Consider the following 27,216-nt stretch of genomic DNA (forward strand, 5'->3'; position numbering starts at 1 on the left):
CAGAGCGCGCCGGCCGAATCAGCCGGCAATAAGCGGAAAATTAAAAGGCTGCCGATGACGATCAGTGTCCCGGTGGAACGCTTATATCCGGTGTCATGTCGGTCACACATCCCCCGGGATCGCGGCCGCATCCCCCATTCTTCGCGGCGGCTAGGAACGCGGGGTCGGAGAATCTTTTACAGGGTTACCAAACACGTTTAAATGCGGTTTCCTTCGGGGTGGATATGCACACACGCGCGTTCCACACACCGCAAGGGGGAGGTGGCAGGTTTTCCCCCGTGTGCTCGTCCGTGTGTCGAGGGCCGATTGGTTCAGGCCGGTACATCTACCCCGAAGGAAGGGAGGCAAAACCGACGCGAACGGGAACGAATCGCAGAGAGGGGTGCAGAGAGAAAGACGGGGAGAATAAGACGGCAGAGGGGAAAGAGCGAGCGAAAGAGAGAGAGAGAACTAGAGCGAGGGGGGAGGGAGGGGGAAGGGAGATAGGAAGCAACGGTGGAAGGGAATCCAATATAACTGCACACACGTTTATAGGGTCGATGGGAATATATTGGAGCGGATATTGAAATACTTGTTGGTAGTTTGAGTCGAAGGCGAGAGATGCCTTTCTCGATGCCATCTTGATTGCGCAATCGAGGCATCGGTCCACGAGTACAGAATTTGACGATAAAGATGGTACGGATTATAGAATCCTGGACGGGGAACCTCTACACCCCTTTGGACCCCCCTGCTCTCTAGCCTCTCGTCCTCATCTCCCCTCCCCCGCGTTTATTCGCTTGAGATCGCACCTAGCGCCAGCCCGCCTCCCACTGTTTACGAGGAGGTCGCATTGTTCCGGTGAACGATGGTCGAGGCGAGCTGGAGTTTTGATAGTTTGTCGGCGGCGCGGCGATTGCGTTCAAAGGGTTCGGACGCGGACAGACCCGTTAAAACCCTCCAGAAACCAAGGATGGATTGTCGGTTTGCTTCCGTACGGTCGACGTTTACATGATGTTACGGATGCTGCAATAATCTCTTGGAACATCATCATACAGAATACAGAGAACACGTTGTACAATCTGGCCCTCTGTAATCAATTTTTAAATATTCGACCACGTTTTAACCCCCTCTTTACACATCCAACATTTTATATAAAAGCCAGCTGAATGAGTAATTGTACTGAGAAACTTGGGGTACGCATACAGATCCTTAATATGATGTTGCTTATGTTTATGCCTCGACAGTCACCTAGTCACCTTAATGTATGTCTAGATAGTGAATGTTTGGTTTCAGAGTCGAAACTGTTTGGACTGCAAAGGGTTCGTCTTTCCACTGTTCGGGATTCCACCCATCCATTTTTGTCATAACTGGACTGCGGATTTTCGTTCGATTCGCTCGATTTGAACTTGAAGAAGGACAGTGGCATTTTTTCCCGTGCATTAACATCGGTGAAGACGCGTTTTTCGGAGTTTTCGGGACTGAATTGAACTCTGCCCAACTCGAATTGAACTTTACAGTACATTCGAGCGAACACGACGCGGTCTATGGGCACCGGTGTCCCGTGGCCGCAATTCCGAGCCCGGAAAAGTCACCGAACCGTGCGGGAAGATCCACGGATAAGAAGAGGGTCTTCGTTTGATCGCGCGGGCCGCTTGAAACGAGGTGAAAAACCAACCCCGAGACCGTATCGGCTCGTTTGCCCGAGAGATCGGCTCCGAACAATTATACTCGGAACAAGAAAAACCCCTTTTTTTCGACGCAGCGCGCATCGCCGCGATGAACGCACCGCGACGATATTAGTATAATAAACGGGGGTCCGGGTTGTGTGTAGATTACACGAGACAATGGAGAGACTGAAAAGAGACAGAACGGGGAATAGAAACCGAGGAAAGAAGCGGGGGTTGCTCGATTTCCATGTGTGTGCCCAGGTGGTCGAGCACGGTAAATTATTTCATATCTGTTGACCCGCCGCGCTCGTCTTTCTGATCTTCTGCTCCAAATGATCAATTAATCCGGAAAGAGTTTACTAGATGGTTATCCGGGTACCATTGTAGGACCGTTCCACCCTTTTGTCGGTTTTGCACGACGCGTATCGTCGCCGCGATGGGTCCCCGATCGTCGTGCGAGTCTCTCACAGTCAGTTTTTAACGAGCTTCGATGCGTACACTGATCCCTTTTGTGATCTGCGACCCGCCGCTGCGATGGCGGCTCTCGAGCGCATCGGTGACCTAAACTCTAGACAATTCTTCGCTCTTTCTTATTTTAATTTCCGCTATCGCCCATACGCATCGCCACGCGTCCCAAAAACCGGTAGACTCTCGTCGTTTCACTGCTTTTAGAAAGAAATTTACGAAAGCATTCCGGGGCTGATGTCAGTTCTTAATTGTCAAATATTAAATTTTCATGTTCCAATAATGAAAAACACATTATTACCTAAAGAAAACTATTCCTGACTGAGAGTTAATTTTCTTTGGGCAAAAGGACCGTCTCCTCGCTCGGTTTTCGATATTTCCGGGTTACAATGGGTCTCGTTGTGCTCCGCGCCCCGGATAAAACAATGTACGTACACATTGGCGAAACGATCGAACGGTTACCACGTTCTAAAAATCGGCGCATTAGTGTGTACGGGCGTGGGTGGAAGCGGGGAATGCTTTTTAACCGTCGCCGGTTGTCATCCCGTGTCCTTTCAAACAATAACGAGAGAGGACAATGACTAGTTTGAGGTTCGCGGACAAAGCGGGTGTAGGCATGCTCAAATGGCACTTATAATGGCACTTATGAAAAGGAGCCGTGAGCCTAAACGTGCCTACCTGTATCCCCCGCAGATACACGCCCGGTAATCGTGGGTACGATTGCAAAACCCTTTCACCGATCGGACTCATTGTGCGGCCCGATCCAGTACAACGCGTCCATTCTCGCTCGATAACCACGTACGGATCGCGCAAAGCCACGCTTCGGGCACTTCTTCCACTTCCGATTATCCGTTACCATTTATTTTTCTCTGCCCCGACCAATGTTTGTATAGACCATGCTCGATCCGATCCCACGAGAAGCGTTCTACCATTGTACAAGCTTCGAGGATTTGTTACGAGTATTCTTTCCGTCGGGAGGATCCAACTATGATGGCCATTTTTTTTTTGGCCCACGAGGATAACCACGATCCTCTTAACGGCGACTTAACGAGCCGATCGATACTTGGATCTCCGTAGGCTCGTTTGCCGAACAGATTTCAACTGGAGCCAAATTTTGAGTACAAATCAGACTGTTTAACGCCGCGCGCCGTCGCGCCTGTGCGGCGTTCACGATCTTGAGATTTACTTGAAGACAGTAAAATTAATTTTATACACTTTGCTGTTTAACACTAGATTTTGTGGGATCTGTCTAATATTTTTAATTCAGACTATTTTATGTTATAGCGTGGCTCTCTCACGATAAAGGCCATGTCAAACGCATACTTTTGATGGCAGCCCAGTAGAACCGAACCGGAGGAAATATCTGTCGAATAGGGGAATCAATTACGATACAATAGAAGGAAAGCTTAGCACGCCGCCGACCTAATTCCCGAAAAGCACAACCTTTCTCACGTATCTTTCGTTGCTGATCGACGAGAACCTAATACGATCGACCTCCATACCCGACATCGAGAAACTGCTACAGCTTGCGGAAGAATGAACAACGGGAGGAAAAGGAAGACGAGGCCAACACAGAGAGATGTTCGGTCCCCTAATTAACCCAGTTCAAGGATCCGTGTGTTCGTGAAGTGAATCTTTGTTACGTCCCGATGGTAGCAAAGACAGACGGGCGCACGCGCGTCCAGCTTGATCGAGGGTGAACACGGGTCTGAATAAAACCTTTTTACATGGCCACGAAAAATAAAGGACGTTTAGGAGTAGCAGGGGGGTAGAGACAGAAAGAAAAAGAGAGAAAGAGAGAGCGAGGGTGGGGGGTGATAGAGGGAACGGGGGGCAGAGAGGGTGCCGCGAGAGGAAAGGAAGAAAAATCTCGGATTTCCTCGTTCGGATCGCCCTTGTCTTTCGCCCTCTCGAGTTTCCTGGATCGTTCTCACCACGCCCAGCAATTTGCCTTGTGCTACAACTTTGCGATCGATTATTCCTCGATTACGGTGTAACGAGATATCCATACCACGCGCACCGGTGGCCCCCATTGTTCGGGGGCTGGAAACCGGCGCAGTCCGTTCTTACGTTAATGCCCACGGCCCACGGGCACACGGGGACCTGTCGTGAAACAATTATACCCGGGGGCCTAGCCACGCATTCATTTCGAATTACACAATGTGTCGCCGCTGCGGCCATTGTCGAACCGCCGCTCCTGATTGACAGAGAAAGGATACGGCGAATCGAGAGGGCACAATGGCCGCCCGGGGAATCCCGGCTCTAAGGAGGCTCCGGGGGAAGCCTTCCCAAAATCAGTTTCGCGTCAAGACGTAATTTAGATCTCGGATCTTGTAAACGGAGAGATTTCGTGGCCCGCTCGAGTGGTTTACCCTACTTCAAGTGGTTCGCCGTGGTCTTTAATCCCCCCGATCGACGAACACCAGATCACTTCGATCCGGCTTGATCGTGCTTTCGTCGTGAACGAAGATCCACTTATGTTATAATCAGGAGTGATATAGCCGTCGCAGCTTTTCAATACGTTCGCTACCAATATTTTCTTCGCTACTTATCTTCTTTGTTAACCAGTTAACTGTGTTTGACGAGTATACTCGTCATGAAGAAATGGCAATATTTTGTGTCATGACGAGCATACTCGTCGAAACAGCTATAATTCAAACAGCGGTTAATTTTTGCGACGCAACTTGGGTACACATTTTTCAAAGAGCTCGCAACAGCTAACTGGTTAAAATGTTGTATTAAATGCAAGGTATCTATTTTATGAACTATTAGTATCATGCCGGGACCGACAGACTTTGGAGAAACTACCAAGGTTCGAGGTTTTTGTAAAATATTCTCACTAAAAATTTAAGTTAGGTCTCACTTCTTTCACTGTGAACTACGCTATTTTCGCCAACGGTCATTTCTCGTTGCAAAAAACCGATACTCGTCCGATCATCGAAGTTAAACAGCGTTGAGCGTGGTCAGTACTTGGATGGGTGACCGCCTGGGAACACCGCGTGCTGTTGGCTCTCTTTTTTTTTATTTTCATTTGCAATATTCGTGTAGAAAACTGTTTAATTTAACAGATATTTTAATATAAATATTGCTTAGAAAATCCCACTCTATTGCTAATGACAACTTTGTATACCAATACTACAGCCGCGACAAAATCGTATAATCATTAAAGGACATACGTGTAGGCACACAATAAACTTTTGTCCAGGAAATTATGAACGACAAAGAAGTTATAATTACTGTAACTGAAAAATGAAACGAAGTGTACGGGGGTTCACAATATAATATTTTAGCCGGAGGTGGTTCAGTATTCTTTCAGGACTACAAACTGCATCGCACAGCGCATTCGAGAACAGATAATTCCACTGAAATATTGTGATTTGCATTAGAAATGCGTCGGGAACGTCGCCCGGATCGAACAAATGCATAAAGCTACAAACGGCCGGTGCCAAGTCGGCTCGGGCGACGCTCTAAATAAAGGAAGAGACACAGGTTGGGACGGCACGGTGCTAATTGAACTATCAATCTTCATTAGAAAACGGCTTAATTACAGTACAAGCTCTCCGGGTAGAACTCGTCCGCCGTGACCATCTTTCCTTCGTCTCCTTTTCTTCCGGCGTGCCCCGGAAAGTTTAATAATTCCGAAACCTTGGCGAAGATATAAATCACAGAGGGTCCTCTCCTCCTAGGTTGGCGTCCTCCTTTCCCCCGTCTTTCTCGCTGCGCCGCGGCCATAATTCGAAAAACTTTCGAGGGAACAAAAGTGAGGACTTTTGTTCCAAGTTTTAGTTCACCCCCACCGTGCCCCTCCGGGGCGCTGTGTTTGCGGAGCGACGCCCCGACAGTGTTTTGTTCGCTTTGTCTCTCTTCCTGTTAGGTATATAATGCCGTAACTGCCCGGACCATCTTCGCGTTCCTCCTTCGCGTCCAACCACGAAACGAGAGCCTCCGAAGAGTTTCCGTCCTTCTCTCTCGCCCTCTTATTCCCTCATCCCTTCCTCCCGGTTCCCTCTCCCGGCCCGCAAACTTCTTCTCTCTTCCTCCCACCGGCCGAGGAGACACGGCAAAGTACGCGAAGTATATACGCAAAATTGTCGGAGGGTCTCGCGGAGTTTTTGCGGGAGCGAGAAGGACGGAGAAGAACCGAGCACCGCCTACGCCACATAGAACCCACTGAACAAGTTCATTCCGATTCTTCTTTATACCCTTTCAACGGGGCCACTAAATCTTCCTTATGTAATTCGTTAACCCCCCCGACGATTAATCCTCCTGCCAACCGGGGTTCTTCCTACCGATGACACGTTAATCGACAATTTTCACCACCGGAAGCCTGTTTGCACTAAACCCCTACCCGGCAGCAAAGGCTAAGCAAACTTTCAATTGCAAAATAAATCTGGGACCGGTGTTTAGAGAGATGGTAGCAGTTTGGAACTCCTTGCATTATCTTTTTTTTTATTTAAGCTCTTTTTGCACTCTTATCTGGGTCCAACTCCTTACATTATATTCCAGACACTACATTCCAGTTTCAGTACAGACTTTAGCAGATTTTTGTCGAGATCGTCAGCTCCGAGATTTGTTTTAAATTCGTATTTAGTGATCTGGAGATTCTAAAATTTGAAATTGAACTGCCATTGAACCTCCACAGTTCCAAGGCTCGAAGGAACAAAATAAAAATTTTACACGTTGGTTGTCCACAGGAGTCAGACTGGTTATTATAAGGCAAGGTGTTAATGGAATCGGTATCGAGATGATCTTGTCTGGTCGCAGACGCGAGAGAACGGCACGACCTAATTAATTTATTCGCTCGGCGCGAACGCATCGTATTGATTGATGCACGCGACGATATCGCGACGGCCTAAACCAGCTAGGGATAATTTTCACTTGGGAACAGGCGGCCACTCAGACGCGACAGGATCGTTTTCAACCGACCAGCTAGCCCCGGGGAAGGGAAAGAGAGCTGAAGAGAGAGGGTGAGAGAGAGACAGAGAGGGAGAGATGGCGGACATTTTTCGTTTTTTCGGCGGGACGAAGCGACGGCACAAGGAAGAAGAACGGGAGAGACGTGGTAGAGTACGATGACAGCGGAAAGACACGTCCGCCATAGAGAGAATGTCGATCTCGTGTTTTGCGAACGGCGGGAAGACACGCGGAATGGACGTTTGTCGATATCGTTTTCACCGAACGACACGTACGTATAAGTTACGATGATGTGAGGGCAGGGATCCATTAGACTATGCAATTGTCCACGTATTGCATTGTCAGCCACCATGGAGATTTCTATTCAGAAATCGCGGAAGTCCCCGGGCACGCATTGACGAGAGATATAGGGGATGATCGAGGACCGCTCTTGTTGCGAGAAGGAAGGAGATACGACAGAATGAGAGAGAGAGAGAGAGACCGGGAGAGAGACGGACATCGGTGATCGACAAGGATACTGGTTACCTCGTATTTCTCGTTTTCTATTCCTAAACGACAGTGCGGCTAATGGGTTTCATCGACGGCCGGTATAATCTTCTTATCATGGTCGAAACTACACGCGCAGCTTTTTCGAAAACCACCTCGACCTGTCAACTGGATTATTTTCGTCTCGATACGACATTTTGTACAGATCTTTGGACAATTTTCTGAAACTTCTTACGTAAGTTTCCGTGTGCTTCTGGCAGTGCAATTTTCTTTTTAAATGATTAGTTGTCATTGTAACAGTTACGGAGCGAGGCACTGTAAGAAATATTTTGGAGACGGTACTGCTCCTTGTAACTCTTCTGTTTTCTCCAAAAAATTGTAATCTATTAATCCTGCTGTTCATTTAAATTCACTTTTTTGAAATAAAATATAAATTGGTCGAACAAGACTTGTAAAAGGAGGGTTAAATGAAGTAAAAGAGGTATCAGAAAACGTTTTTGAGAAGACGTCTATATTTCCTGGTGAAAATATTAGGAAATAATTAAGACTGGAAGAACGCGGCAGGTTTCAATTGAGTAAGAGAAAATAACGTTTGCGGAGAACATTTTCGAAAGGAACGTGAATATTTCGAGTAAAGCGATCTCTACAACCTGAAAAAAGTTGCAAACTGCTGGCAAGCCGGAGCGTTTCCGGTAGCGATGGTCAGTGCTCCTGTACGGCGGGTCGTGAAACACTTCGATTATCCATTAACAAGCAATTAAACCGCTGGTAACGAGGCACAATTCAGGCTCGAGTCGAGTTATCCCAGGAAGAGATTAAAAGCTGCCACTTGTGAGTCCGGGCGAAACCACCCTTTTGCGTTGTTTCTCGGTCTCCCTGCAGCGAGACCCTTCTCCTCGCGGATATCGCCGTCTCCGTTCCGAACCCCCGACGTTCCTGACCACAATACGGAGTGGGAAGCCTCTTTCTATGGATCACGCACAATAGATATAGTATATCAAACAAATTCGACCCCGCGAAATTATTGGCCACGGTAATCCCCCCCGTTACCGACCGCCGACGATAGTTCTCCCATCTTTGCCACTACCTAACGGCACGTGACCCGCACCGGGACACGGGGGACGAGAATCATGCTGAAATCTCAACCGTGAAACGAGGAGACGCAACATTATGCGCCCTCACCCCTATCCTTCCTGATATACTTTCGACTTTGCCCTTTCTTTCTGGTTCTTGGCACTCATCTGCAGACTTCAGGGGCACGCGGTGGATTCGACAGTTATCAGTAGACAGCGGATCTTCCTGCGAAATAAAAATTATTTGCGTCAATCGCAACAACTAGAAGCCAAATCTAGAAGTTTTCGCCCCTCCGATCATGATTTTAATAGGGTTGGATCTAATATATTCTGTTAATCTTTCTACTGTTTGAAATTTCACACGCCCCCTTTTTCTCAAGCAGCCTATTTATCATTAACTAATGTATCTTGATGTTGCAAACAACTGATTTAATTGAATACCAAAAGACTGGTGCATAATAGCAGCAGCAGATAAATTACGCAAGTGATTTGTGAAAAAAACGTTGTTCAACCGCTTCCATTTCTTCGTAATCATTTCCGCTTAATTCAGCAGTGTTGGTGACCTCGGTTCTTTGAGATTTGCTCTGTCGGCTTCCGACATTCTCGGAATCGACATTCTGTCTTCGGGTAACGAGCATTTTCTCCGGCCGCGAGCAGAGATCAATATTTTCAGCAATTATTCGGGAAGACGCGCGGAGACGCGGAGGGAATAACGGCGAACATTGATATTCCGTGATTTGATCGGATGATAACCGAGCGTCGGGGTTGAAGCGCATCCTGATTTATGGCAAAGTACATAACAAAGATTTCGATGGCAAATCCAGAGGCGACACGTCCTTCATTCTGACAGGATTGAAAGCCGTAAAAATCCTTGTCGGACGAAAGGGTAGCCCGATCTAGGTACGCATGCGTTTGACAGAGTAGATATATTTCGATCATGGATTTTCGATAGGCCGCAAGGATTAGGGGGGAGGGGGCGTCCACCCCCGTCCAACCCCCTCGAGCCCCCTCGCCGATTCGTTGCGGCCGCCGCGTGTTTGTTCGAAACAATACTCGGCTTAACTGACTGGCGGACGTTTTGGTTTCCCCGCGCGATTCGATGAATACAGAGTGACGATGTGGAGAGCGTACACGGTATTACCATAATAATCTCGGCTAACGAGTATTGTCCGGTTAATTGAAAAGTCATGGCTGCCCGCCCACACGCCCTTTGTTCCGAAACCGAACTCCACCTTTCGGCGAATTCGAAAGAATTCCCTGAACAAACGTCCACGCGTTCGCAACCCGCAAGAATCATTCTTCAACCCCTTACGTTACGTTCTTCTTTTTTTTACCACTACTATGATCAGAATTTCTTTGTCGTTTACAAAATTCCAACGAGAAAATTTCCGTTGTTTGTAATAGTGGTTTGTAATCCATCACATCCAGAACATGCAGTACCTCTGCAACCCCCGACAACGAAACACAGCTCGAGGAACGAGCTCTTAAACGCAACGAAGACGTTAAAGACACTTTAAAAAAGAAGGAGGGGGTGGATACCGCGAACGGCGTTCTGCGAGGAATAGTAATATTAACATAAGACGACGATAAAGAACAAGCGAGCAAGGGCGAAAGAAAAGACTATATATAATTGAACGACGCGAAGCAAGGGGGTGGCGTTGTCATTTTTTTTTCTCCTTCGGCGTGGCCGGAGCACGATATGGGTGGGTTCGTTTCCGGCGTGCACCAACCCCGTCCCTCTGATGCACCACCAACGCGATAGCTACGTGAAAATATAACGCGTATACAGGGTGATTCAGAAACGTTTCCGAAAGACTATTTTACTCGAACTAGCGATCACAATTCGTTTCTCATTGCTTGACTGCGGATTTTAACAAACGTAAGTTGGTGTAATTTGAAGCAGCAGAGACATTCAAAGATTTTAAGAACGTTAATATATTATTTTCTACCTATAAGATTGTTAAAGATAGAGAATAAAGATCTATATGGAAGGTTCTATTATTTTGGAAGGTCCGTCTAAAATAAGAATCTAAAGCAAACATAAATTATATGAAAAAAATGGTCGTTAAATGTAGAGAGAAGATATTCTTCTGCTTGTCTCAACTTCTTGGAAACAACTTCATGGAAAGTTGCCTAATTTTAATGAAGCTTGATTGAAGTTGTGTGAGGTATCCAGAACAGGATTTACATCGGAAGTGTATTCTCGCGACACAGGTTTTCGCGGTTTCCGGGAACGATCTTCCGGGCAATCCAAAGTTTTTTCCCCTACGTTCTGAATCACCCTGTATAAGAGAACCTTAGGTACCCGTGTCACCCATTCAGGCATTACGATGCCATTTCTGTGGCTATTATTATCCGGACTCAGATCTTAAATGCGTCTGCCGGATATTGCCTCTTTGGCCGTGCCGATAAAAATTTCCATGCAAATTATCGCGAGTTACGCCCACGACCACTCTCCGCGTTCCCCGCTCATCCTCCCGCCCTACTGTCTTCTTTTGCCACCCACCGCTTTATAATTTCATTCTAATTCCTGTCCGCGAGAATTCACGGCGGATTCCATAACGAACGTAGTTCTGCTCGCGGTGCCTAATGCTTCCGTCACCGATAATGCATGCGATCTGCGTCGACGCTGCGAAATTATGGAAATGGCCCAACGAAATCCAACGAAAACTGCGAAATTGCGGATTAGAATTAGATTGCTTTGCAATGGAATTGAACGAAACACCTTTTGAAATAATTTACTAATTTTTAGTCTAAAAATTGTACTCGTTTAACCCTTCAGGTCTTTACTAAGAGTTGTCCAAATTTTTCAAAGCTAGCGGACAGAAATTTTGTTGGGGTCATGATCCGAGGTATACCAATTAGGGGATAAAACTCAACGATTCTCCCGCTTTTCGGTAGTAAATAAAATTCTGAAAGTATTTGCGAATTCTTCAGATGTTAAGGGTGAAAACAACCCCTAAAAAAAATGATATATTCCCCGATTTCTATTTGAAAGATGACGTATCGATAACCTTAATATTAATAAGTAAAGAAGTTTTGTTGGTGATGCTTACGGACAACATGGTTGCCGATAGCAATTCTCTCGGTCGACGGCGTGCTCGCTCGCGGTGAATATGGCGTAAGGATTCTAACACAGAATCACAAAGAGAGAATGGATTAGTGAGCATTCTCGCGGTACATTAAATATTTTTTCCGGCTATCCGCTCATCCATCGTTCTGCCGGACGATATAGCGGGGCGAGGACGATACAAGCCAATAGACGATCTTTGTTCCGTAGCGATCCAACGTTCTACAGGCAACAAGAGATCGTCGCTGCACAATGAGACCCGCACAAGAGGCATTAGAACCGGCGCGTATACACGCGGCTGTTTCCATAGAGAGCCATTGGTTTTCACGAGGGAATAAGTAAACTCGAGATTAACTCCTCTATCCGCTTCGGTTCGCGATGCCACCCCGATCCAGACGATAATTACAAATCGGTGTCTAATCGTTCCGCTAAATATTTCACGTCGATACCTCCTCCGGCATTTCCTCTGCTAGCAGAATTAATTGTACGATTCTTGAAATCATTTGCAAATCGAACGGAAGTGACGAAAAGAAAAAAATTTCAACCTCTAACCCGGTATTCGAACTCCGACCATCGAGCGGTAGTCGATTGGACCTCTCCATAGGGCGAAGTTGCCGGACATCTCGAAATATTTAAACTTTAAAGCCGCTTTTTGCCGGTCGGAAATGCTGTCAGGTAGAAAAGTTTCCTAATTGATACTTCATGTTTGCCACTCTCTAATGTATTAACACTAAAACCGACTGGAACGTTTCACCTTATAAAATTAACAAGGCCACAATTCTCTCTTCCTGCAATATGTGCTTGAATAAAGAAATGTACTGAAGTATCCTTATAATAAACAATATGAAACCGGCCATTTGACCGAGGATGGTAGCTTTACCGTTAAAAGGGAAAATATGGTGACGCAAACGACGTTTCCAGAGTCACATTTTCCGAAAATAAAGTCTTTGATAACGCAGCGTCGAGCATCCCTTGTCCAGTGGTTCGAGACCACTCTAACCTGCGCGGAAAACTGGTCCGCAGGAACTATGGCTCGATTCGGCTATCAAGAAAACAAAACACCACCGCCAAGAAATGGAAAATGGATCCGGGGCTCTCCGGCCGCTCGAGCGTGCCCGGTCTATCTATCAAGCTATCGATGTGTCCGGGAATAAAGGAAAACAGAATGGATCCGAGGTATAGTATCGCGGGCTTTTCGGGCTTGCTTGATGGACTGGAAGCCCACGGAAACGCTTGAAAACTGCCGTCTTAAACCGACCGCGGGGAAAGGCCGCAAGAGTACGTACTCGTGCACGGTCGGTGGGCACGTACACACGGTGTATTTTACTGCGACCGAGTATCCAGCGCCGTGGCTGGCTTCTCGGGGATCCTGCTGAGCCTTTTCTTTTTATTGCCCTTCCCCCGCTATAGAACAGTATTTAAGAGAGACTTTCGCGGATATATAGAAAGCCACCGAATGAAAGGAAAAAAAAGACGAGGGAAATTGAGAAACCTCGGGGATCGAGGAGCCGCGCGCAGGTGAACCGATATACTGTAGAATGTCCGTTCACAAATTGTTGTGTTTTGGCGTAGAGGAAACGATTATGTTAATAATTATCGCTTTTTAACGTACGGATTGATTTAGCACTCGGGGGGTCGGGTTGAATCGGTTCGGAGACAAAGATTCGAATTGGCGTGGAGGACTCCGGTAATCTGAATTAGGAAAATTGCAGGGCTGAGGACAGAAGGGTTTTTAGATGTGAGAAACCGCGTCCGAATTCTGGAGGAGCTTGAATATCATCGCATTGTCTATTAACTTTTCGAGAAAGCGTCGTGCGTATTAAGAGAAAAGGAGACTGTAATAATTATCGATGCGATACCTCGGTGGCGAACCGACAAAAGTCGCCATTGAAACGTTAATCGCGGCTGAATAACGGGCGATTAGCATCCCCGCGGCGCGTCGAGGAACAAGGAACCGTACCATTAAAAGGCGGACGGGGCTATTACCGTCGCGCTATCAATTGACCGTTCCACAAAACAACTCTCTTTAACCTTCGCTCTTTCAGATGGTCCCCTCTCGCCGCGCGGTTCACAAAAAGAGAAGAAAGAGAGACAGAGAGAGAGTGGAATCGCGTGCGCGCGCGCGCGTTCTTTTACGCAGAAATGGGGTGTAGCGGGGCCCAAGTAAAATGCACACGCGCTTCCACGTCCCGTCCAACCGCGGCCTCTCCCATTCATTCGCGTTATGTAGTGTACCAGTGCCATGTAAGTATAATAAATAAGAACGCTCGAGGACCCATTGTCCCGATTGTTTTCGATGGCCTCGTCGAAAACGACGAGGCATGTCGGCGGGGTGCCCGCCACGGGGCACTCACACACGCTCGCCCCCTTCACACATGCTCGCGCTCCATTTTCTTTCTGCTTTTTTCCTCCCTCCGATGTACTCCTTTTTTTTTTTTACCCTTACCTCTAATCGCGGTTATGGTAATGCGACTTCGACGCGCCTCCGTTAACAGTTCATCGAAAGTTATGCTTAACGAGCTGAGTGGATATTAACCCCTCGTTTCATAATAACCGGTTAAACGCGTGATGAAGATTCCAACAAACTCTACTAAACATTTTAGAATTAAAGGCGCAAAGGAAATCATTGTAGAAGCGAGGAGAAAAATATGGAATTATTACTCTTCAACCCTTAAGTCATACTGAAACTATAGAACGTACTTCAATTATATCCATTATCATTTGACGATGTCTTGATTCTATTTGATTTCTTCCTGTCCGTGTCACAAGACGCGTTTCTTTAAAATGTGAATAAGCGAAACAGAATTTGTTGTTGGAAGTTACCTGTTGGTGATCGAGACTTTTTAATATTTTCCATAAGTGTGTTCAAATTCTAGAAAGTATAGGACAAAGTACGAAAATTTATCGTGTCTAATAGTTTGACCACGCGTAATCAATTTTGAAATGTATGTCAGAGTCAGTATGATGTCCCTGAAGGGTAAATGAGAAAAAGGTTTAATGCGATACGAGAACGGTGAAAAATCGGCGAGCAGAGTTGTTATCCGTCGAAAAGTATCGTCGGTGGTGGAGTGGTCAGCAAATGATACGGAATGTCGAAATGTTTGAAAAACACCGCGACAACGGGGCAACAGTAATCATGGCGGGCTCGTGTGGAGACCGTCATGGAGCATCGAAAATCCCGGCGGCGGCGGTCCACTCGAATGACGGGTCCGCCGGTTGCTTTTATTACCGCAATAAAACGTCATTTTTCGCGTGTTTCGAAAAAGAATCGGCGTCGGTGCGGTGGATGGAAAAGCGGGCGGAAAATTGAAGCCGATATGAGGCGCCGATACGCGCCGGTTCCGAAATGAACGTTGGAAAATATATATTTCTCTGGTCGCGGCGGGCCCGGCCACTCGTGGCCACGCTAGCCTGTTGTAATGGATGAGACCCGGCCGCGATATGTATATTGCCAAAGTACTTATGGCAGCACGTTTATGGCGTACAGCTGTACAAGCCTGGCAGCGACCGACATGAAATCCCCGTCGAGCACCCTTCATCCACGTCACGTCCGCCACTGATTAACATTAACTTCGTGGAAAAAATTGTACCAAATGGCAGCGATCGACGCGCTCTCTCGCTACCGGCAGTCACTGTTCCGTCCAACAACGATTCGATGACGATCACCATTTTTTTCATACCTATTGTGTACACCGTACCACGTATAGCGATCTTCGCCGGCTGCGGCAAGATGATTCGCCATAGTGTTATTGTAAGACTAATTTTTCACACTCTTTATGCCTTTTCCGAGACTTTTAACACTTATTATTTTTAACTTTCGTTCTTTTCTATTTCTATTTTGATAATAGCTGACTGTCAATAATGAAATGTCACTGGATGAACAGTTTAACAAATTTTGGAGCAATATTGGGTTAGAATATCAAGGTTTTTAGTATTTCAAAGGAAGACCTTGGTAGAAAACGATTTTTTAATTTTCTATAAAAATTCATGGTGGGCAAATCTTTATTCAGACCTGAATAGAGTTTGAGATGAGAGAGCTTGACAGAAGAAATTGTTTGTTATTGTCAGTACAAATTTAGATTAGATGATATTTCATTCAGTTCTGAATAGGTTGATTTTGGCCAACGGCCAGATCACACTGCAAAATACTCTCTTAGACCGTCTAGACTTCCACCGCCTAGACAAGAAAAAATGCTGGTGGCTAACTCCAAATGACACTCACATGCGAGAACTATCCGAGAGAAAAATCAGATCCCAATTACCTCAATAGGATTAGTTAAGAAAGTCCGAAAAATAGAAATCCTCCATCGGAAGGTGACTGTACCGCGGGCACGATTGCCACCTTCATTGTAAATATGTATATAACGCTAGTAATAAGCTAGGTTTAAGTCGTATTCTAAGTAGTTCTAAGCAATTTCCAAAGACCGATGAGGGGGTTTTATTTTTAACTAAAAAGTTTTTCCCCCTTGCGCCACCCCACTACCTATTAAGTTACTTTATATTACTTATATTAACCAAGCCGGTACATAGTTCCTACAAAATCAACCACCGTCCAAAGATATGTATAACTCAGAGATTCGCATACAAGCGAACATTTAGTTATCAACGCAATATTGAGTGGTTATTTTTTTATGTTTGTTGTTACCTGTTATTGCTGACTATAATAATCCTTCATTCAATAAACATTTAAAAAAAAAAAAAAAAAAAATACCGATTCTCGTCCGATCATCGAAGTTAAACAGCGTTGAGCGTGGTCAGTACTTGGATGGGTGACCGCCTGGGAACACCGCGTGCTGTTGGCTCTCTTTTTTTTTATTAAATTTTTATTAACAATGTTCTCAATGATATTTTCTTCCGCCACCTCGCCAAAAATTCGGTACAGAATATTTTCTGAAGAAAAAAAGAGAGTTATATGAATGACGAACACGTTTGGGGGCAGTGTAACTCCGCTCTAATATCATGTCGACGCCGAGACACGTAGTGCTCGGTGATCCATTGTCCTTTTTACGGAGCCACGTGATCTCGAATCCGCTCTCGGAATAGTTTCGCGGTGACAATGAGCATACCTCTACCTCCTTCTACCCAACCAGCTTTCTTCCCGTGGGGCAAAGATATTGAATACCGTTTCACATGCCCGCCACGTAGCCAGATCGCGAGGATCACGATCGTCCCGCAACACGCCGCCATCTTTCTCCAAAGGAGGAAGCATCAACGGTGACCTTAACGCTCTCGCGACCGTTTTTCAGGGCAACGTTCCATCCCTCCTTTCCGCCCCTCCGCCAGTTTCTCATCGACGACCCTCTATTATTCGACGATATTAAAATTGTCTTCTATAATCGAGCCTCGGTTCAGCCGCGGCTTGAATAATTTCCGGGACGGTCTGTTTCACAACGCCGACGGCACCTCCTTCGACCTAGTATTCAGGGGGTGACGTTTTCGCAACCTAATTTGAACCCCTTCGACGTTCAACTCGTTCAGAAATGTCGAATATTAATCCGTAGCACGTCGAACATCTTTCGGCGCCATCGGCTACTAAAATTTTCACAGCGAAGCCTCCGAGAAATAATTTTCTTCCAAAAAAGGAAAAATGTTCCTTTCGCTCATTTTAGTTTCTCTTGGTTTGACTTATTTGAACGTAAATAAAAATAGTATTGTGTAAAGTGCATTTTTAAAATAGGCTTCCCGCAATAAATATTTTATCGATCACTTTGTGTATCCTAATTAATATTTTAATAATTTCGAATAATCATTTAGCTCAAACAAACTTCCTCTTCAGAAAGAAAAGTGTCGGTGCCCAGAACCCAATCAGCGCCAAACAAAAGGGCCCCCGGTCCGCGTTTAATAGACACCAGAGGCTAGTCACTGTACAGCGATCAATCCCGCATACTCATGGACGTCCCATGTATATTAATCCGGGATTACTTTCGAACGTGCGACTAATTTCATTTTTCGTCTCCCCTTCTCGCGATCTCGCCGTCACGGCGTGACCCCTCGGCTCGTTGTCAATTGCAGGTCGACACCTTTGGCCTCGTCGCGTGCGCCTAATCGCTTTAGAATTAACTGCGCCCCTTCGGAGCTTTTGTGGGGAGCTTCGATATCGGCGCGAACCTCACGATCTCTGCGGACGGGACCACCGGTCTCTTCTTCTTTTCCCATTCGTCGTAACTGTTCCGACTCAGACAACCCCCAAAAACACCGTGTTTTAAATCTTCCCGTTCGAATGCGATTTCACGACCGGTCGAAGTCTCGAACGATTTCGCCGGCACGCTCCTGGGGACAACTCTTTTCGCTGGTACCCTTTGATGTTCCGCAAAACAGTCCCTTTGTGTTCGATGCGCGGCGGTGGGAGTGTAAACAGGAACACGCGTACCTTTATACTCGTATCAGATACCGTACTTGCACCAGACGAGGACTAATCAATTTTTGGCATTACAGATACCGACCACTGACCCATTTACATTCACAGTAATCCACGGTTAAGTTTCACTATACTAGGGAGCCAGCAGTGAAATTCTCGCGAATAGTACTTATTCTCTTTCCTGATCTACCGAGACAAAGCTCTGCCGAGCTCGAGGCGCCACTCGAAAATTAAAAAATTACGAAACTTTGGGAATATTACACTCCTCAAATTCACTTTAACACGTTGACTGCCATGGGGGTCACCGGTGACCGGCACTCGACTTGGCTACAGCGCCGTGGGGGCCACCGGTGACCGGCGACGCAGCAAATAATAAAAGTACATAATTATAGTAAATATGGATACTGATAAATTTTCCAGTAATACCATTGTTATTATAATGGTTTGAAGAAATTAATGCAATATAGAACATACAAAAATAATTTTATTAGTACATGAAAAATATACATTTTATCAGTGCATATTGAGATGAGTCAGATTGAAACACTGAAGGCAAAGAAAAGGTGAATCAACGCAATCGGAACAATATGTCACCACTTTTTCCTAGCTGCTTTGAATTTTTGTTACAGCACGCCTTACAAAATCGCCTTACATTTCGTGCATTTCCCGGCATTTTTTAAATTCATGACGAGGTTTGCTCTGTAAGCATTTTTTTGGAGAAATACAATCATTACCTATTATTTAAATATATTAGCTCAATATTTGATCCACCTTTTTCATTCCACCCACAAGAATTGCCTACCGCGCCGTGGGGGTCACCGGTGACCCCCATCGCGAAAACTGCTTCAAGCATGATTTTATAACTCATTTTATCTGCTGCAAATAATATTTCAGCATAATATGCATCGCATAATGAAAAGTTCACGTCGGCGTCTTGGGCAAACCATCGAAAATGCGTCTGGCAGTCAACGTGTTAAGGGGTGAAATCGACGCTTGAAAATTCGGCTATTCTTTTTATATTCGCTTTTTGTCTGAGTTTCTAGAAAAATCGACGAATGTGGCGTCCGTGACGATTGAGAGGAGGATCGTTACAGGTGCTCCTTTCACGCAGCGGATCGCGTCCTGTCCACTTTGTAGATACAGCTCGTCCACGAGATATCCTCGAGGGGAACGAGGACGTTCGGTAAGAGGAGGTTCGACGAACGGCATTCAAAGGAGAATAGGGTCAACACGGTGTAGAACGATCGCGGCGGACTGTTACGAGCCAGCCAACAGACGAGAGAGACGCTGTGGGTAAAAGAAGCTGACGGGCCCGGACGGTCCTTGTTATTGTAGCCATAATGGATGGGCAAACAGGGGGGACACGATTGAAACCGTGGCAGGTAGAGCCGTGGCCCAACCGAGAACCCACACGACCCCGCGTGTGTACCTGCGTAAAAGCCGTGTCACGAGTCAAACATTACGCAAGAACACGCGGTCTAACTAGCCGGCTTGACCATCGTAGCCGTGGTAAAGTGACCGTTTGCGTGGGGCCCTTTGTCGGATCCCGTAAGAGAGCTTAAGCCACCGAGTCGTTAAAAAGTTGTTCGCTGTATACATACAGCAACCCTGCTACCATACCGCGAGATGAATGCGCCCCGTAAACTTGTACGATGCAACGGGAACTCGGGGCTCCATTGGTCGTTTTCTGGTGATCAAACGGAACTGAACTTGTCTGCATACCTTCCGTGAACGTGGAATAGTCGAATCTGTAGTTTTGTTTCAGGACTGTGTAAGAGTCGGGCGAGATGTGGTTGACTCGGCGAGGATCAACTTAGGGCAGCGTAGAGGTCATTAGGAACTTGAAACCAATGCGAGAATCTGAAACGAACATTCGAATCGGTGCGCAAGACTCCAACAACAAAATACAGAGATCCCTCAGACCTGAGGGCATAGAGAATTCCTGAAGATCCATACCTGAGACCTTCCGGAAGTTTTAGAGTAGTGGGAGTTTTCATAGTCTTCGAATCCTGAAGTGCTCAGAAATGAATCCTTTGGTGCAACTGAAATTCAATTCACAAAATTCGTGATTTGATGTTGTTACGATTATTTCGCACAAAGATCCGCAGACCAGTTATCAATTTAGCAATTTTCATGAAATTGTTTCGATCAGGGTCGGCCGACAGGAAATTGATTGCGAAATTGGTTTTCTGATCGCAGCGAACGCGGAAGGGACAAAAGGGTTGGCCTATAGTTGCAGCGCGGATCGTCGGCGCAAAAGCCCGTGCACATTCAAAAGTTATAAACGAAAGTTCAGCGACGGGTGGCAGGATAGGCCCGTTGTATTTCACTTACAATACGAAACGTATTTGAATGGGAACAGGAACCGGCGAATTCCATTGGTAGGGGATGATCGCGGGGTAGGCGGCGCGGCTGCCGATGTTCGCGGTGGAAACGGCGCCGTAGCAAAAGGACGGCGAGGTCGGAACGGGGGAGTGGGACTGGTGGGGGTGGATCATTGAAATGGAAATGCCATTGACGCAAAGTGAAAGTAATTAATGGAATATGCCCGAGCGATAGAATGAATTTGATGGAGGCGCGGCCTTGTCGTACGAACCGCGGCCGGAACAGTGAAATACGTGCGAACCGAGGGGAACACGGGGGTGGCGAGGTAATAGCCGAGAAAAACGGGGAACGGCTCCGAAGGGGTGAAAAGGTTAAAACGGGAGAATTCGATTGTGCGAAGAATCAAATTACTCCGGCTCGAAATTAAGGGGTTATTCCGATTTTTTTTTTCACCGATCTTTTAGAATTTTTCTCGGAACAACTATTCGACTTTTTGCGTTGGGATTTTGCACGCGTGTTCGCGGGTATTTCAAGTACACCAGTTATTTTTTTAAAAGTAGGAATTATCAAAATTACGTGAGTTGTATAAATTTTTGTAAAGTAAAGAATTGAAGCTTAGTTTATAACTGGCAGGTAAAAAGGGGGCGAGTACCGATAATTTGGTAGAATTTGCAATTAATCGTGTTCACAATTGTACACACGCGAGAGAAAAGAGGCGGAAAACCAATCCCCGGAAGAAAGTAGTCTGGGCCAGAAACGGGGGAGAAACCCGTTAAAAAGTAAGAAGACAGAAAAGAACGCGGAACGGTAACAGGGTGGACGGGGTGTGGAGGGGTCGTCAGAAGTGGAGGAAATTTTAATAGATTTAATTAATATTTCATTTGCATACTATTTCCCGCCCTCCTCGAGTTCCCCATTCTCTGTAACCGTGCAGAGTCGGACGCAATTCGTGCCAACACACAGACAAAAATGGCTACGGGAGCGTCCGGTAGCTGAGAAACCAACGATGGTATATGTATAATCCCGCGTACACCATTCTCCGCAAATCTAGTCAGGCTTAATCATTAATTTCTCTTACCGTTCATTCATTTATTCACTTCATTTACTTCACTTATTTAGTTTACTGTACTCTTTCCCCTCTTTTCACATTGATGTTCTACATTGTCTCTCTCCCCTCACTTTATTTGAATTACTTTATCTCTTTTGTGTTGTCATAGGTAGAATACGAAAGTTCCCAATCTACTATTTCACTTTTTCATTGCCAAAAGTTTAGAATCAATCAATGAAAATGTAAATTGTAACCGTTTGTATTAACCCCTTGACACACGAATTAGAAAATTCAAAACAGATATGTTTCTGGAATGACAATAGACATACGTTGCTGGTAATATTTGTTCCTAACACTAGACAATACTTTACTTGAACACGTCAAGGGGTTGAAAAACATTTAATTTTTACCATAAGGTATTTCGCAGTCGTTGGAAATTAATTTTGTCCTCGCGCTGATCTCGTTGGAACGATTTATGCAATTCGTAAGAGATCCTCGGTCTAATTATAAAGAAGTTAAGCTGCGATTTAGGAGATGGGTATAGTCACGCCCTCGACGCGAAATTCATGCACACGTTCACGGACCAACTATGATACTCGAAGAGCGAGGAGGAGGGAGAGCGAAACAGAGGGAGGAGCAGGAGACAGAGGAATACAGAGAATGCGGGGATTGGCTCTCTCTCTGTATTTCAATTTAGCAGCTCCATTGTTAGATACTAATATTATTCAGTTGGGAATTGTTTCGTGACACCCCACGCGGACTTTGTGTGCCCGTGGCCTCCGTGATCGTGCCTCGGGTTCTATTACTCTGTTTCTCTCCATCCCTCTCCCCGTCCTTCTCCGACCACCCCTCTCTCCACCCTATCTCCTGAAAACACCCTTTACCCCCTTCGGATCCATAGCGAGGCTCCTCGCCGACGCACCCACTCCCGCTTCATATCCCGAGGAAGATAATAAAGTATTGCCCAATGAAATACCTCGATATACCGGCGGAAATAGAGGCGAAACGGTTCACAAAGGCGCCGACACCCGCGCGTGATCCTCGCGAGAATTCCGGGGACCCGGCGACGCTTTTCGTTTCGACGCGACGACCCGAGGAAAATTTCATTTACTATCTATCAGTCTCTTCCCCCCTTCTCTCACTCTCTCTCTCCCTTTCTCTCTCTCTCTCTCTGTCTCTCGGCCGCAGACAAGCGAATTCGACTTCACAGCCCGCCACGTTTATAGCTTTGTCTGAATAACAACCCCTAACTTCCCTACAGAAAGAAAGAACACTACAAAAGTCCGCATTTTATGCGATCTACGACCAGCGGATCTTTATGGAAAATAAAAATTGTCTGCGCCAATTGCAGTGCCGAATTTTTTTCTAGTTTTACTAATGTTTCAAAGCTATACTCATTGTTCTCAAAAACACCATACATTAAACGTTCTGGCTCCTACTGTTGACATTTTGCAGCGTACAGCGAAACATGGTAATGATTTTTCAGATTCTAGCGATTAATTTCAATTTATAATCGTCCCATTAAAAGCAATAGAAAAATCGTTTCTACAAAAAATGCACCATGTAAAATGCGTCCAAAGGACGAATAAACATAGCTGCAAATATTCGCAAGCACCGTGTGGACTGTGCTGAATTATCAAAAAGATCCGTCCTCGCCGTTTCGAATGCCGCAAATAGCGTATCCAGAAGACAAGTGGAATTTCCACGCGAAATTCATCGCGAATCCTCAAATCCTACAGTACAGTTCCAAAATCCACTTTCGAAATTCCTATTCGAACATTTTAATGAACACAGAGATGTCGAGTGGTGGAAAAAAGCCGGTTCGTATACACCTTCGATGGGGATGGTTCGCCGGAAGGGATGGTGAAAAATCGAATGCCTTTACGGTCGGTGCAGGAACGGGAAAAGGGTGGAAAAAGCAGGAAAAAGGGAAACGGTGTACCTGTCCCCGTTACGAGTGTCCGGACGGTACCAGCGTTTCGTCCCGTATATTAGTGCTCGAATCGTGCAATAAAGAAAATTTCAAATTCAATAATTTTTCGTCTTACCAGTCCAGATGTAGTACCAGTGGATCCTTGAGATTCGTCCGATTAAAATGAGTCCAAACACGACATAAATCGGACTAGCTTTATGAACCACGGTGAATAACAAAAATTAATAAATAAACATAAAAAGTGTACCGATTTGCGTCATGTTTGGACTCATTTTAATCGGAAGAATCTGAGCAATCCAATGGTACCACACTTGAAAAGGAAAGACAGAAACGACTCAATTTGAAATTTTCTTTCTTTCCTTCTCTAGAATCTTTTTCGGTATGTCGAACTTCGAAGAGGTTTCATCCCGGAATATTCTCTTACTTCGCGTAGCTGATTGAATCGTGCGCTCGAGTGAATCCTCGGAAGAGAAACGCTACACTGTAGCGCAAAAATTAGGTTCCCGAAACTTTGCAAATTTAAGCGAGCACTACTGCATCGCTGCATTGGTCCGGCGAAGCCGTATCGGTCCTCTTCGGGCAAGGAAACAAACCCTGACCGTCCTGTTTGCCGACGTTCGGCAACACTATACACTCTTCCCCGATCTACGACAGGGTTTAAAGGAGCTCTCCTCTCTCTCTCTCTCTCTCTCCCTCTCTCTTCCTCTATCACTTTATGGATCGACTTCCACGCGCACTTGTGCCAGCCGCCGCGGCACGAGCAAATACGTGGGTGCACACGTGTACACGGTCGATACAGGTAGAGGGTGAAGCTCGACGTACCCGGCCGGAGAGGAGAGAACGCCAGAGCAAATATTGATGGAAGTCGAAAAAATTTTAAAAGCCGTACACACGCGCGCACGCACGCACACACGCGCATACAACCGCGGCTACACGCACGAACGCAGCGTACCGCGTTTCGGGTGGCTTTCCCGCGGATCGAGATTGTCAAGTATTCGACAAATATCGATGTTTCCCGTTCATCTTATACCGGGTGATTCGGAACTGGTCGAGCATCGAGTATATCGCGATTGGCTCTCGAATTCGATGCGATTCTCGAACAGCGTAAACGATACACTTGTTCTTCGCAATTAACGCGATGACCGCCACCGTTGATCACCTGTTCGTTTGCTTAGTGGGACCAGGGTGATCATCAGCAGGCTGCAGAATGTATACATTCATGGCTGACAATTTTTATTCTGTACAAACATCCATGGTTTACTATTGTACTGTGCACACTATTTTCTAAATTGTTTAGATGGTGGCCTGAAACTATTGGAAGTGAGGAATAGGATGATCATAATTTTCACGTAAATCTTAGAAGAGTTTTGTTGGTAGATGTCTTTTATTTTCAGGAAGGCTGACGATGAGGCACACTTACCCCAGAATTTTCTTACCACCAAATTACACGATTGGACTACTGTGCAAAATAAACGAACGAATAATAATTATTACTAATTACTCACTGTAACAGCGGCAGTCGAAGCGGCCCCGACCTACAGTCTCCCATGACCCTTTCACCCCCGCGGTTCAAGCCGATTCATTCTCCCCCGTTTCAACAGGATCGGTTTCCAAGTCTCCGGGAAAGGCGAGCCCTTTCCACGAGACCCGGTGACGAGGCTTAAAATTCCATTTCGCCGAGGAGATCCAAAGAGAAAGAGTAAAGAGAGAAAGCGAGCACGAAAGACAGAAAAAGAGAAAGAGAGAGAGAGAGAGAGAGAGCGATAGGGTAGAAGCAGGATAGATCGAGCCTGGTTTGGTATAACAGGGGGGTTGTTGCACTCTGACTGCGGATTAAACCTCGCCCCCTACCCCCGGTAGCCTGATCGGGGCGATGAAGAACGGAGGGGAGCCATTATGCTCCATTATGAATGGTAACCAGTAGCCAAAGGAGGAAACTCCGCGGGGTGTCGATATATTGCCACCCCTGGAGCCAGCCAGCCACCGCTCGTAAATAATAAACGGGCCGTGGCATTATAATGCACCGGCGTGCACCACCGGCGGGGGTACAAATTGCCGGGGTCTATAACGCCGGGCGCGTGTTCAGGCATCGACCTATCGGATATACGCCTTGTAGAGGCCAATCGATTATCGGTATTTCATCGATACGTGTACCAGAGGCAGCCTGCCGGTGCACGCCGCGCCCGTAATTATTCGAGTATCGTGTGTGCCGGGAAAAGTGATTTCATTTGGCCAAGTCGAACCCCTCGTCGTACCCACCCCTTTGGAAAATCATTTCTGTACTTTTCTCTTCCTTCTTTTTTTTTATTTCTTTTTCGGCCGCTCGGGGAAAAGGGAGCCGGCTGATTCGATAATCGAGGAGTTTTCTTAATTTTTCGTTCCGCACCCCGTGGTCGATCTCTTGAAATAAGTTCGATCAAGTCGCGAGGGAGACTAATAACTCGCGGAGATGGAAATTGAACCCTTTTGGAAAATCATTTCTGCACTTTCTCTTCCTTTTCTCATTTCTTTTTCGGCTGCTCTGGGAAAAGGAGTCGGCTAATCGTGGAGTTTTCTTAATTTTTCTTGATATAAGTTGGATCAAGTCGCGAGGGAGACTAATAACACGCGGAGATGGAAATTGAACTCCACCCCCCTCCCCCCGTAATAAAAAATCGTTCCTATAGTTTTCTCTTTGTTTTTAAGGGACTTTGATTTCTAGTTGATTCATAAAACGCAAGTTGAATCAATGAAAATCGCCAGTGAGATTAACGGTATAGAGAGATGGAAATTGAACCCCTCGTTAAACTCACCCCCGTGGAAAATCAAGATTTTTTTCCTCTCTTTGCCTGTTAGCAAAGGCTCGGCAAAATGATCGATAGAAGATTTTATTAGTACTTCAATTCTTCGTGTAATATCTACAAACATTTTTATTCGACTGGAAAATATGGAAATTCTCGCCCCCCTTTGATAACTATATTTCCATTCTAGATGCTCTTTTGCAATTTGATTATTTCGAAGCTATTTCAGGGAATATTCATAAGGAATAATTCTACCAAAGGAATACGTTCGATGTAGTTTTCTCTTGTTGAACGCTAGGCCACGAGGTTCGATTAATTGCCACGCGCGTGAAATTTTTCTATTAGGTCGACCGGAGGAAAACGTGATATCGCGTTCTGTCGTTGAAAACGTTTCGAGGCGAAAGGAGAAATTACCAGAAAAAATTAGTCGTAATATCGGATCGGGGAAAGTGAATTCCGAGAGACTCACCGAGATCCACTTTCCACCTTATTGTTCGGCTCTACAAGTATCGCGAACTTGCGATTTTTCTCTAGAAATTCTCTACCGATCGAGAACACAAACAATATTAATCCTTGACAATCAGCTCAACCTAATATCAATTATACAATTCAATTTCTGGCATTAAAAATTTTAACTCTTGTGCATTGTTCGAGTCGCTACTGCATTCATCTTAATATTGAATTAAGAAGCTTTTTCATAAAAAATCTACAGTCAAAATCTTACTTAACCAGGGTTAAGTAAAATATTTGAAATCTATCAGGGTAGATCTATAGGACTCGAATCGATCTGGATCGTTCACGATAAAACACACAATTAAACACGGATTACATCGACTTCGGATCGAATCGAACAGTGGCGCGGTGGGTTCCGAGCGGTAGAAAAAAAGGCGGGCTTACAACGACCGACGATTTCCCGATAATTCAAGTTCGGATCGGTAATCGAGTGGCAGAATCGATTAGCCGCGTCGCCGGGAATCCATTCGCGGGAAATCGACCGGTCGGGGATCCCCGGTGGGCTAGATCGAGCACGAAACCGATCCGATTTCAAAGATTTTCTGGGGGCTTGATCCCGTCCCCTGCAGTTTTCTGCACCTGCGAACAGTATCCGACATCCGATA

General features: G+C 45.8%; 1 long non-coding RNA gene and 1 pseudogene across 1 annotated transcript in view; both read left to right on the plus strand.

The window, feature by feature from the left end:
* LOC143357403 (uncharacterized) overlaps positions 1-27,216 on the plus strand; it is a 65,754-nt gene that overhangs the window by 6,512 nt on the left and 32,026 nt on the right. The window lies entirely within an intron of this gene.
* LOC143357593 (5S ribosomal RNA) lies at positions 5,003-5,122 on the plus strand (annotated as a pseudogene).

Source organism: Halictus rubicundus, chromosome 9, assembly GCF_050948215.1.
Source record: "Halictus rubicundus isolate RS-2024b chromosome 9, iyHalRubi1_principal, whole genome shotgun sequence".
Classification (NCBI taxonomy): domain Eukaryota; kingdom Metazoa; phylum Arthropoda; class Insecta; order Hymenoptera; family Halictidae; genus Halictus; species Halictus rubicundus.